Source organism: Macaca mulatta, chromosome 7, assembly GCF_049350105.2.
Source record: "Macaca mulatta isolate MMU2019108-1 chromosome 7, T2T-MMU8v2.0, whole genome shotgun sequence".
NCBI lineage: Eukaryota > Metazoa > Chordata > Mammalia > Primates > Cercopithecidae > Macaca > Macaca mulatta.
In genome coordinates this window covers 13,970,001-13,982,500 of record NC_133412.1, presented here as the reverse complement: position 1 = coordinate 13,982,500, position 12,500 = coordinate 13,970,001, and the positions used below count along the sequence as shown (strand labels likewise).

The 12,500-nt window shown below is 35.1% G+C and overlaps 1 protein-coding gene across 12 annotated transcripts in view; it reads right to left on the bottom strand.

Moving 5' to 3' along the window:
* CDIN1 (CDAN1 interacting nuclease 1) overlaps nucleotides 1-12,500 on the bottom strand; it is a 246,658-nt gene that overhangs the window by 154,981 nt on the left and 79,177 nt on the right. The gene's annotated exons all lie outside the window — the stretch shown is intronic.

The window sequence follows — 12,500 nt, the reverse complement described above, 5'->3', positions numbered from 1 at the left end:
TCTGTTGCTAAATACCTCAGAATAAAGCCACACATTAATGTCCCCGTTTTCACATACTACAAATAATTCAGAGACTTTTCATATTTTCTTGTTTCAGGTACAACTAGAGACAAACAAAAACACAGAGGAAATGCTGCTGGATACTATTAAAGTGGTAACACTAAGTTTTCTCTCAAATTACAACCTCAGTGTTCTCAACTGGCAGATTATCAAACACAATATACTTTTTTCTCTTTTATTTAGTGGTTCTTTTTTCCTCGTGTAAATAAAAATGCTAAAAGTCTAAACTGAAGCAACTAAATTTACAAAGTATCATTTAAAGGAATATTCCTAAAGAAGCTATGATTTTATCTCATTCTTTACCAACGTTCATCCATAGTCTGAAAACTCAACAGGAACTGTTACAATGGACAGGCAGAAAACCAAGATTAAAACAAGAAATAATTCAAAAAATAAGTAAACAGGCTATAGGAAATTCTTCCCATCCATACCTGGTAGACAAAGGTATTCACTGATCATCCAGCATTTTTGATAATTTATGGAAAGAAGAGTGATGACTGAAGCATAAAAAAGAACTCAAAGGTCCAGTTTTAAAAGGAATTCACCTGTATATTGATTGCTTCACTTCAAAAGTGTTGCTTCTAAATAATCAAAACTACTTGATATGCAAAAACAAAATCAACCCAAAGTACAAAGGTGTCTGTTAATAAATATAACAGATTTGTCAAAATGTAGGTCAGACTGAGCAAATTTACTTGTGATACTTATCAGGCCTGTTTATTAACAAGAGTAACTAACGAAAGAGAGTTCCTGAGGAGGAGCTCTACTCTGGACTTCTGTTAAATAGTTTATCACTGAAATGAATGGCAGGCAAGGATATATTATATATTCGCTCAGTTTATGGGTAACGTAGACAGGAGAAGAAGGGGTACGGAATTAAAAGAAAAAATTAAAATGTATGCTACAAATTTAACTTCTAAATCTAAATAAAAGTTGTTTAGTAGGATGGTGACTCAAAATTATACATCTACATATATATATGTGTATATATATATATAAGTTCAAATATAAAAATGATAAATAAACAGGGAGACCAAACTTCCTTACAGAAGAAACCCAAATAATATCTCTCCACACTCCTCCCTCCAGAAGGCAGAGTTTAATCATTCTAACCTCAGCTTGGGTGTGTGCTAAATTTAGTGACTTGCTTCCAAAGAAGAGAGTATGGAAAGGGAAAAGTAGTCATTTTACAGTGGCGAAATCTAGCAAACACTAACCTAACCAACAGATGAAGGTTAATATAACCAGTGATAAATCATGCTGATACCACGAACCCCTTGATATGATATAATGATAAGGGAACTTCACCTTATTCTTCCCAAAATCTATGAGAAAAACCTTAGACACACCCAGATTGAATGCATTACGCAGAATACCCTCTGCAAAAACATCATGATCATCAAAAACAAGAAGAGATTGCTTTCACACACCAGAGGAGACTTGGGAAACAAGACGGCTAAATGTAATGTGGCATCCTGGATTGGGTGCTGGCGAAATTTGAATTACATCAGGAGTGTAATCAATAATAGTAAGGTACCAGTGAGGGTTTCTTAGTGTTGACAAATGTATCGCAGTAATATAAGATGATAACATTAGGGATAACTAAAACTGAGTGATGGATATAGGCGGAACTCTGTACACAATCTTTGCAACTTTTCTGTAAGTCTAAAATTATCCCCAAATAAAATTTTATTTTAAAAAAGTAAAAGCTTTCCAGTAGACTTGCATCTCCCAGAAATGACCTTATGACAAACTTAACCCTTTCATTACCACTGAAAACATCAACCCCTGTTACTTTTCAGAATGTTGGTTATAAGAATTCCAGAAGTATAAGATACAAGTGTGGGTAATGACAGCAGGACAAAAGTAAATTTCCATAGTGCATATGCAGATAGATCTAAACATATGCTGTTGTTTTGTTACTATAAGATACAACAAACTAGAAAATGAATTCAGGAAATTGAGGCCAGCCTCCATTCTATGTAGCTTTCACAAGATCATAATTAATTTCTCCCTCTATGGAGCATCGTCAACATTATTTCAAGAGGTTTCTGAAAAGGATCTCTAAAATTATCAGAGAATTCACATTTCAAGAGTACCTAAATAAGAAGGGAAATTAATCTTTCATATGGCTCAAGTGTAAGTATTTGTTGGAATATTACTGCCTATTACTATAAAAATCATGATTCTTTGAGTGCCTACTATGTGCCAAGTAACATGCTAGGCAATTTACAAAATCATCTTTATATCTGTTTCACTTTGAAGGGTAAATGTTATCTGATTTTAAAGAAGAGCAAACTAGGGCTCTGGAAGACTTCACCCAGGATGACAGCTAGTACAGGATCAAACTGGGATTCCAACTCGACATAGTGTGGAAATACGCACCAATGATAATAGATGAGATTTACGTAAAAAGAAGAAAAACTTTAATGACAATAAGAGACGCTAAACACTTGGGCGATACCTAAACAATGCAGTCGATTTACATTCATTAAATAATGGAGACAGGATGAATCTGAAATCAGAAGACACAGATTCTCCCACTTTGCTTTTGTTTGTTCATCTGTGCATTCAGGCATGTAACAAGTGTAAGCAGCACATGTAGGCTTGGGTTTTCCAAGTTCAAGTTCCAGCTCTTGTCCTTCCTAACTGTATGACTAAGCTGGTCACTTATCCTGAAATTCAGTTTATCATTTATAAAATACAATCATAACATTTGCCTTAGCTATGTCAGAGCTATTTATGTGTCAAATAAAACATATCAAAACTTTTTATAAACTATAAAGTTCTATTGAAATGTTTCACGTGTTAGCTACAAAATTCCTTGATACTCTCTCAACCCTAGAGTCACAAGGAAATGGTAGGTACACTACAAAATACAAATACAAAATATTCAACTCAAGTCAACAAATATTTATGTATGTGAATCTAGGCAATGAACCAAGACAAGGAACATTGAGCCCAAGAAAAATTAGTCCTGTGTTGATTATATAAAACGTCTTCTCAGACTGAAAAACAAAAACAAGAAATTGGAGATTACGTGGCTTAGTGAAGAAGACAAAACATTTACCTACACACAATAATCAGTTTTAGCAAGAGTAAGTTAGGAAATCCCCTTTAAAATACAAAGGTTAGCTTGTATACAATGATATCACAGATCAACTATAATCCAAGAGGCCAAGACATAGGTCCTGAATGAAGCAGAAATTATCTACAATCTACTCGACGTGTTGTATTTTATGTTCTTGCAAAGAAAATAGCTCATATTGTCTGCATATTTTTATCTGGCTAATGAAAAAATACTATTCCTACTTTCCAAGAATGTTGTTCATCAAACTTCTTAAGCAAAATAGTATTAATAACTCTAAAATAAGAGCGATAAAGTGAAGCAGAAAAGAAAAACTTTCTATCATCTCATTCTTAAATATATTAGCATCTTCTCATGAATAAGGAGAAAAGTGGAATTCCTAAATTCTCAAACCGTGATGTAATATTGGTTTTATTGATTCCCTGTACAATTTGTAGGAGTACCCAATCATTATTTTGACAGTTTTATCATAAAGTAATAGACTTCCTTTTAGATAATTGCAGTTACCACATTCAATTTCAACCTTCCATAGGATTTTTTCCTAGATACAGCTTTACTGTCTGTCCTAGATCACATTACTTTCTTTTTATAGCTGTACACACAAAGCGTTTTAGGTGCTACACCTAATTATGTCAGCACAATAACAATTTAAAAGCTCATGATGAAGAAATAAAGGTTAAGCACTTATATGTTAAGGCTCCTTTTTACAAAGACATATAGTGCTATGTGACATAAGTAAATGAATTACACAAGCACTTAAAAGTGTGTTGGAGGGTGACAAAAAATAAGAGCACCTTTTGGGTAGACTGGGGAATTTGATGAGTTTGTCCAGGCAAGAACATTTGTTACCTACAGTATTGACTTGCAAGCTTTCTGACTCATGAAAATGATTTGCCACATAACTTTCAGAAGACAAAACTGTGCTATAGAATACATTTTTCCAAAGGGGGGTAGTTTAGCGTAATTGTTAGGAGCACGGGCTCTGGAATCATACTGTCACTGCTCACTGCATGACCTGCAGCAAATCACTTAAGCTCTGGGTACCTCGGTTGCTTCATCTGTAAATGGGGATAATACTACCACTTGACTTATAAAGTTGTTATGAGGAATAAATGCCCAAGTAGGTAAAGCACCTAGAAAGTACCTGGTATATAAGATGTGCATGTAAGTATCAAATTTTATTATCATTGCTTATGTGAACTGTCTTAAGCAGCTGATCATCAAATAAGGACATGAGAAAGCATTAAAACTGACAGCTCATCTAAGACGGTGCATGGAGGTGGCAGAAATATATGGGAACCAAGAAATGAACTATTCATGGAATAGGGAAGTTTGGGGCATTCTAACCCAGGAGAAAAGGAAAACTGAAAGTGCAGAAGTACTTTGTAGGAAGAATGAATTAGGCTAAAAGGAAATCTAAATACAGAGGTCAAAATTGGTGTCTAAGGATGAAAATCAAATGGGAGAAAATAACACGATTAAACAGAGATCTATACAACAGGCACAGTATAACCAAGAACACTGCTCTGACAATCTGGCGGTCTCTGGCAAATGTGTATGTATAGTGAGGGGAAGGGGCAAGTGTTAGTAGACTGCAGAAGGGAACAACTACAAAGAGACCACGTTTAGTGGCAAATCAACTTAGCTGTAAAATCCCCTGAAAATACCAGCCATGATAATTCTCAGTCTAGTACATTTCATCAGTGGGGGTAGAGGAGAATCACTTGATTTCTGTATTCCATAATTTCCACAATTTCACTCAATAATTATGAAATTGTCAGAAAAAAAGAGTTTGTGTCTGAGAGGCTCAGGCAAAAAATTCTGTCCCCTAGTAAGTTTACCTGATTTTTTAAAAGAAGTAAAATAAGGATAGTCATTTCATTAAAAAGAGCAAAGATACAATATAATTTGGCATCCACAGTAACTACTTCCCTTAAGATAAACAAACGGTACCTCTATTAAGTTATTGTGTTTCTAAAGAAGAAAAACAAATCTGCATGGTTCTGCAATAAATATCCTGGAATAACCAAAAATGTCAATAGTCAATATCCCATACAAACTCCAAAATAAGAAATATAAACTAACAAGAGGGTTTTTCTTATGTATCAATATATGTAAATGGAAGTATGTTTTGAAGTTCTAAGAAAATTCCATTGTATTATAAATATTAAAAATAACTTTCTTTAAACAGAAAAAAAAATTACATGAAATCAGGATTGTACCAGAAAATTTAGCATACATAGGCACTATACATTATGAACCATTTTTGACTTCCATAGTCTTCTTAAGACAAAAGCTCCAGTGGTGGCAGGAAAGACCATTTCTGTCCAAATGAAGCAACATAGGTCATCAATTCTTGATTCTGTGTGTCTCTTCAGGTTGTGGATAAACCCTGCAATCTCTTTGGACCTTCCTCAACTACCCTTTCACCATCCTCTTTCTCTATCCTAACAACCTGTTCACTGATCAGTTTGCTTTTCATATATTTAAATTTTCTTCGCAAGTTGAGAAAAATAAAAGGGGGAGAACATTAACCAGTAAAGGTTTTCTATAGTAAGCAGGATTTATAAGCTCAGTAAAATATGAACATCAATAGCCAAGGTAGATTATTTTGGAATTTCAAGTAACCATCCTCTGTTGTACCCATAACCATGGGTAATAGAGTTCATTAAATTCTACTGACTACACTTTACACTATAAAGCGTAGTTGAAATCCAATTTCCAACACAGAGCTTCTTGAATGACAAAATCTTTCAAAATAATCATTATAGTTAATATTTATCACACAAGGCATGTACTCTTATATGTCTTATCCAAACTAGTGAAAATAAGTTATTTTCTCATTTCACCAGTTGTAAAAAGCAAGTCTATAAACAGATGCAAGAAAATGCCTAACCAAAGATACAACGTTTTATCAACAAAAGCATAGATTCCAAAATAGATTCATTCCTACTCCTAGAATTTCATCTGAATTGTCTAGACCAACAAATTTCAAAGGATAAAATATGATACAATGGAGCTTTCAAGAAATGGAAAACATAATATCATGTAGAAGCTTTAAAAGTCTAACTAAGACTTTCTTCATGTTTTAATATTTTACAAGAATATAAAAAACACCCTTATGCAATGCATAATGAAACAATATTTCCCACTAAATAAATGTGTAATCAGGCTGGGTGCGGCGGCTCACGCCTGTAATCCCAGCACTTTGGGAGGCCGAGGCGGGCGGATCACGAGGTCAAGAGATCGAGACCATCCTGGCTAACACGGTGAAACCCCGTCTCTATTAAAAATACAAAAAAATTAGCCGGGAGTGGTGGTGGGCACCTGTAATCCCAGTTACTCGGGAGGCTGAGGCAGGAGAATGGCGTGAACCTGGGAGGTGGAGCTTGCAGTGAGCCGAGATCATGCCATAGCACTCCAGCCTGAGCGACAGAGTGAGACTCCGTCAAAAAAAAAAAAAAATTGTAATCAATAAACGAGAGGCTTGCAAACAGTTGGAAGCATTAGCCTCTAAAATGAGCTAGAGAAGCTCAATGTATTCACTTCTCAATAAGGTATTCATTCTTGAAATATGTAGGTACCGTGCAAATGAAAATTTAATCATTAATAATTTTGTGGATTAAATAAACACTTGAATAATTAAGAATCAAATGAGGGTTCACATGTAGAATGCGGAGTGCTTCCTCCTATTTGAAATTGCTTGGAAAAATCATTCCGTTTATACATGATTCACAAATCTAAATATGGGGCTCTGAGAAAGAAGCCCACATTTCTACACTTAACAAAACTCTTCTGTAAACCGTGATCTGGAACCTGAATTTCATAGCCTGAATTGAATTCAATTTTTTTCCTTCTCTCATTCAAAGCAACTTTTATTCCTCTTAGCATGAGATACCCGACTTTTAAATCTCAGATGCATCCTGGGTTCCTTTTACTTCCTCACTACCAGTATCCAATAAATTGCCATGTCTACAGACTTTATTTCCTTTATTATTTTCATTGTAAACCCTAGTTCAGACCAAAAGTTTGCTAAAGATAATGCAATAGCTTATTACTTGGTCTTTCTCACTATGCTCAGAATTTCCTTACTTCAATAAATTTTACAGTGTTGCTGGATCATCTTCAATCTTGGTTCTTAACTGCGGTCAACAACACATAGTTCTATGTCATGATCTATTACAAAGTAAGCTGCAAGTTATTTATAACTAGTACCAAATCCGTTTAAAAGTACTTTTAAATAAATGAGAGTTGATTTAGTTATTTCCATAATATTACTCTCCTTCGGTTGTATTCCAATTTGCTTTCTTGAGTGGAAGAGAGGTGGTGGAGTTACAGGAAAGTGCTAGGAATTATACAAATCCTGGTCATCTCACAGTTCAGCACGATGATGGTGGAAGGGGAAGCAAACACATCCTTCTTCACATGGTGGCAGGAAGGAGAAGTGCCAAGCAAAGAGGGAAGAGCTCATATAAAACCATCAGATCTTGTGAGAACTCACTCACTATTACAAGAAGAACAGCATGGGGGTAATCGCCCCCATGATTCAATTATCTCCCACCGGGTCCCTTCCACAACACGTGGGGGATTATGGGGAACTACAGTTCAAGATGAGATTTGGTGGGGACACAGTCACACCATATCAGATATCTTCCATATCTGTCTTGTTGAAAAGCACTGTCATAAAAAACTAAATAAAAGCTCTCGTCATGTTACTCTGCTATTCAGAACCAACAGTGGCTTCCCATTCCCAGTTACTTTAAATATAAATACCTAGGTCTGGATTTCAGTATCTTCTATCATATAACCCCAAGTGAATTTGTCCAACTTTAATTCCCACTAAGATTGTACATACAAACTTTCCTTTGTTCATAGAGTTCTGTCTTAAATTGTCTTCTCTTGAAGCCTCAATCCATAAGGCTTCCTCTAATCCTACAAACTAGAACAATCTCTTCTTTGACTCCTTTCAAAGAAGAGATGTTTTTACCTCTAAAGGCACAGACAGAATCATAAGTTGGATATCCCAAAGCCGAAAATCTTGAAATCTGAAATGCTCCATAAACGTTTTGGGCATTTCAAAGGAAATGCTCATTGGAACATTTTGGATTTTGGATGCTCATCGAGTAAGTATAATGAAAGTATTTCAAATCCAAAAAAAAAAAAAAAAAAAATTCTAAAATCTGAAACACTTCTGGTCCCAGGCATTTCAGATAAGGGATACTCGATTTGTGTTAGGTACACACATGACACATTCCACGAAACTATGAGTTCTTTGATGAGTTTTACCCTTTTTTCCATCCACTGTAGCACCTAACATAGTGCCTGGAATATAGTTAGGATTCAAATAGCTCTTGACAATCTGCAGAGGAACGAAGAACAAGAATTCCAAAGGAATTATTATCCTTCTATTGTTAGAAAGGGACCACTCAAAGTCTAACCAGATCTAAACACCTACTGGATGCTTTCTCACACTTCCTTCTATTAAACCCAGGTTTTGAAGATGATTGTACTGTCTTCTGATGGCCTAGCATACTGGCAAAAGGTATAAACCAGCTTGTTTAAAAACTAAAATTAAGCTCATTCAAAAAGTAAGAACAAACCTTAGTAATCCCATCAGGGAAATCATAACCCCATTCTGGTGTTGTGTGTGGAGGCAGGGATTATACACATTATGTTGAAAAGCACATCCCTTTAAAAAAAATAAAGAGGAACTCTACAGAACATTCAACTTTATGGCAAATTACATTCTACTATATGGCTCAGTTTCAAATGATGTCTATTAACTTTGGTCTATCCCAAAGCCAGAAAGATTACACAGCTATATGAAAGAAAGCAAAGGCAAGCTGTATAAAATCTCCAGGACATAAGCAAAACCATCAGTTTATAATGAGGATTGAGGTATTTTCTTAGTGGTTCTTCAGAAATTTTAATCTGCCTTATAAATCAGACTCAGGAGCAGCAAACATGGTCAATTTACCGTTTTATTATAAAGTCAACCTCCCTATTAATAATAGTGTTCACCTTATAAGTTATAGAGGATTGATTTTCATAAAAGGACTGAACATTTACTTAGATAATTTTATCTTGTTTAAGGATATTTCCATTATCATGTCTACTCAGAAAATTTTCATTAACAGTTTTCTATACTTAGAGTTTTCATTAATAGTGTTTTTCTATACTTCTCCTAGTAGAAAGTCACCATTATTAGTGTGAAACTTATTTACTCATCATCACTCACACATTTAACATTTGAAAGTTAATAGGGAGCAGGACCTGTGCTAAACTCAGGTAGCACTGAACAATAACAAAAAACAGGTAAAACCACTAGCATTCTTGTAAAAGTTAAGATGGAAAGGTGATCCTAGGGGTAGATTATAAAATATGGGATTAAAATTTAGGCTTCCTTCAGCAACTCAGTCTGTAACTGGTCATCACTTTCCAATTACACTCTCAGTGCAATTAGAAAATATGGTATAAAACAGAAAAATGTGTATTTTGATACTTCGATACTTAAAGAATTTGTTAAAAATATAATGACTCACTTAAAAAAAAACAAAAACAAAAACAAAAAACAGGTCCAAACAGAGTCTCCCGATTACTCATTATTAATCATAATGTTGTCGGTAATATCCTCTGCTAGGAAGAAAGGCTACTGAGTGGGGTAGGGTTCAATCACTTGGATTGATGGTATGATGAGTCAAGAGCTCTATATCTCCTGCTTTTACCCAGGTCTGTGATGTGACAGGAAAACCTGCAATGCTAGTCTAAAAGCATTTCCTCAACAATTATTCTAACTGCTACTTTATTCAGTGTAATGCAATAAAAAGAGTTGTTGACGAGGAGCTGGAAGCCTTGAGTGTGAGCACCAGCACTGCCATCTACTTCACACCGTTTGCTACCACTCCATTTACAATTCACCTGTACGCTGGCCTCCTATGCTCCACCCACCTCCCTGGGTGATTCCAAGGCTACAGAAAACCAGAGATGCTAACTATTCTCTCCCAGAACAGCCTAACTTCAGATTCCATTCAGATTTCATGAGGAGGAGAAAATGGCACAACATGGATAAACTACCTCATACTGTCTAATTTGGGAAGAAGAAAAATAATTCAGTTGAATAGATAAGACTTGGAATCTGGGTTCTAGGATGAGCTTTATGTAGTAATAATCATAGGATGATGGCCAAGGCACTTATACTCAGTCCCTGTAGAGCTCAACTCAAAATATCTATCCTATCAGTACACCAGTTTTGTCGTGAGGCTAAGCAACAGTACAACACAAAAGTAGTCTAAAAGGCTATAGAACATTTTTAAATCAGGGGCAGTAACAAAATGTGTACAACAAAATTGTTTGTCATCACAAGAGCCACTCGGGTTTCTTTTTAACTACTGAGACACTAGACAGAATGTACATATCATACCCTAAAAATTATCCCGTGAGAAACCCAACAGTACTCCTTAAAGTGGATATTCCCAAAGTATATGTTACCAAAATTACATGGCTTATATGTCCCATGCTATTAGCGATACCTTTTTACAGAAGTAAAAACAATTTAAAACTGAGCATTGATCTACTGAAAGTAATAGTAAATACACAGTACAATCCACTCCCAAAGAATAGGATTTTTTTTTTGCCCGATTTCTAGTTTTAAGAGGAAAAAATTAAAAATACAAGCCAAGACTGAGACTTGCAGCTCATTAAAGCTGAGGTGATTTCCCCTATATAGAATTCTATTGATCTCCATAGTCCACACTAGACAAAAAGTGTGGTCAGGGAAGGGGGTGATGGATGCCTCTGCCAATAGCACTGAACAAACCTGTTAGCTAATTGCTACCAAAGACAATTATCCCCGCATTGTTTCATAATGGAAACACATTACAAAACTCTAATATACGCACAGGGAAATTTGATGATTTGACTGCGGAGCCATGTGCATTGAATTTCATTGCCAAAGGCCAGCCAGGCCGATGCTCTGAAGGGGAAGAAAGTGTCAGAATATAAGCCACAGTAACTTAAAGCTCTTTAAGAAAGAAAAAAGAAAGAAAAGCAAAGGAAGGAAAAAGAGAGAATGAAAAAGACAAAGAAAAGAAAGGAAGATAGCCTAGCACCATCAGCGGATGAACAGACTTCTATAACCTGGCACTAATTTTAACATTTTCTGTCACTTTTTGAAATGATAAACCCTCAATTACGGTTTGTCATATAATCATAAAAGATTTTTTATGATTTTCTGTCCAGAGAAATATTTTAATACAGTGTTTCTGACTGGCATCAGCCTACTGGCCAATATGGAGTTAAAAAGGTGCCTTCACAGTAGCTTAGTACGATGATTAAAAATAACATCAAATATCTGTCATGATTTTACTCAGGAAAAAAACAAAAACCAAAACCTGACTCTGCAACAACTCACAGTAAAACAACCATTAACCCAACCAATTATAAAAGAAAAAGCTTCAAAATACTGTTATTTGATTATACATAATCATAGTGTAATTCAAGCATACAATATTTACATTTGCCTCCTTTCCAAGAAGCCACATTCTTGAAATACCCTTTCCTTGATATGTTTCTAAATATGCTCATGTCCTTCTCCAGTGTATTCATGCAAGACATTTAATCCTAGCATTGGAATTATAGGATTCTGATATACAGTACACATCAAAATTATATTCAGTACTACTTAACTCTGCTGTATAAAATGGTACAAAATAAAAAGAAAAATGTACTGAAGATGTGCCAGTGTTATAAAGATAAATTAACGGCTACAAAATTTATGATCAACCTATTAACTTCATAATTCACAAGTCAATGAATTCTGTTTTACTGTGTTTGATACTGCTCTATATAGGCCAGTCTACCTGCTTCAGACTATGCTGACTACTATTTTGACAAGACCTGGATAGCAGTAGGTCCAAAGCAATCAGAAGGTTGACTTTGACAAATGGCGGTGCTGCGGCGAAGTTGAAAATAACACACATCCACTTTAATCTCTTTCTTGATTAAATCGAAACCATACCATTCTGACATCATGTGATTTGCTCATGAAGCATCACTGCAGGTTACTTTAGAGGCTACATCTATTGAAATGATATTGAATTTTTAGGGGAAGTACTTAATTCATTCAAATGAAACCTTCACAAGGTAACTGGGCCACCAGTCACTGATAACTGCAGATTCAAAGAAAATCAAAGGGGAAAAAAATCCCTGACAAAATATAAAAAAATAAAAATCCAACATGTACTACTGAATGATATTTTAGTAGGTATTATCTTCTACTTTCAAAGAGGGAAGATTATATGCATAAAGCATATTCCAAAGCTTTTTACCTATTCTACCACAGCTAAGCTCCAAA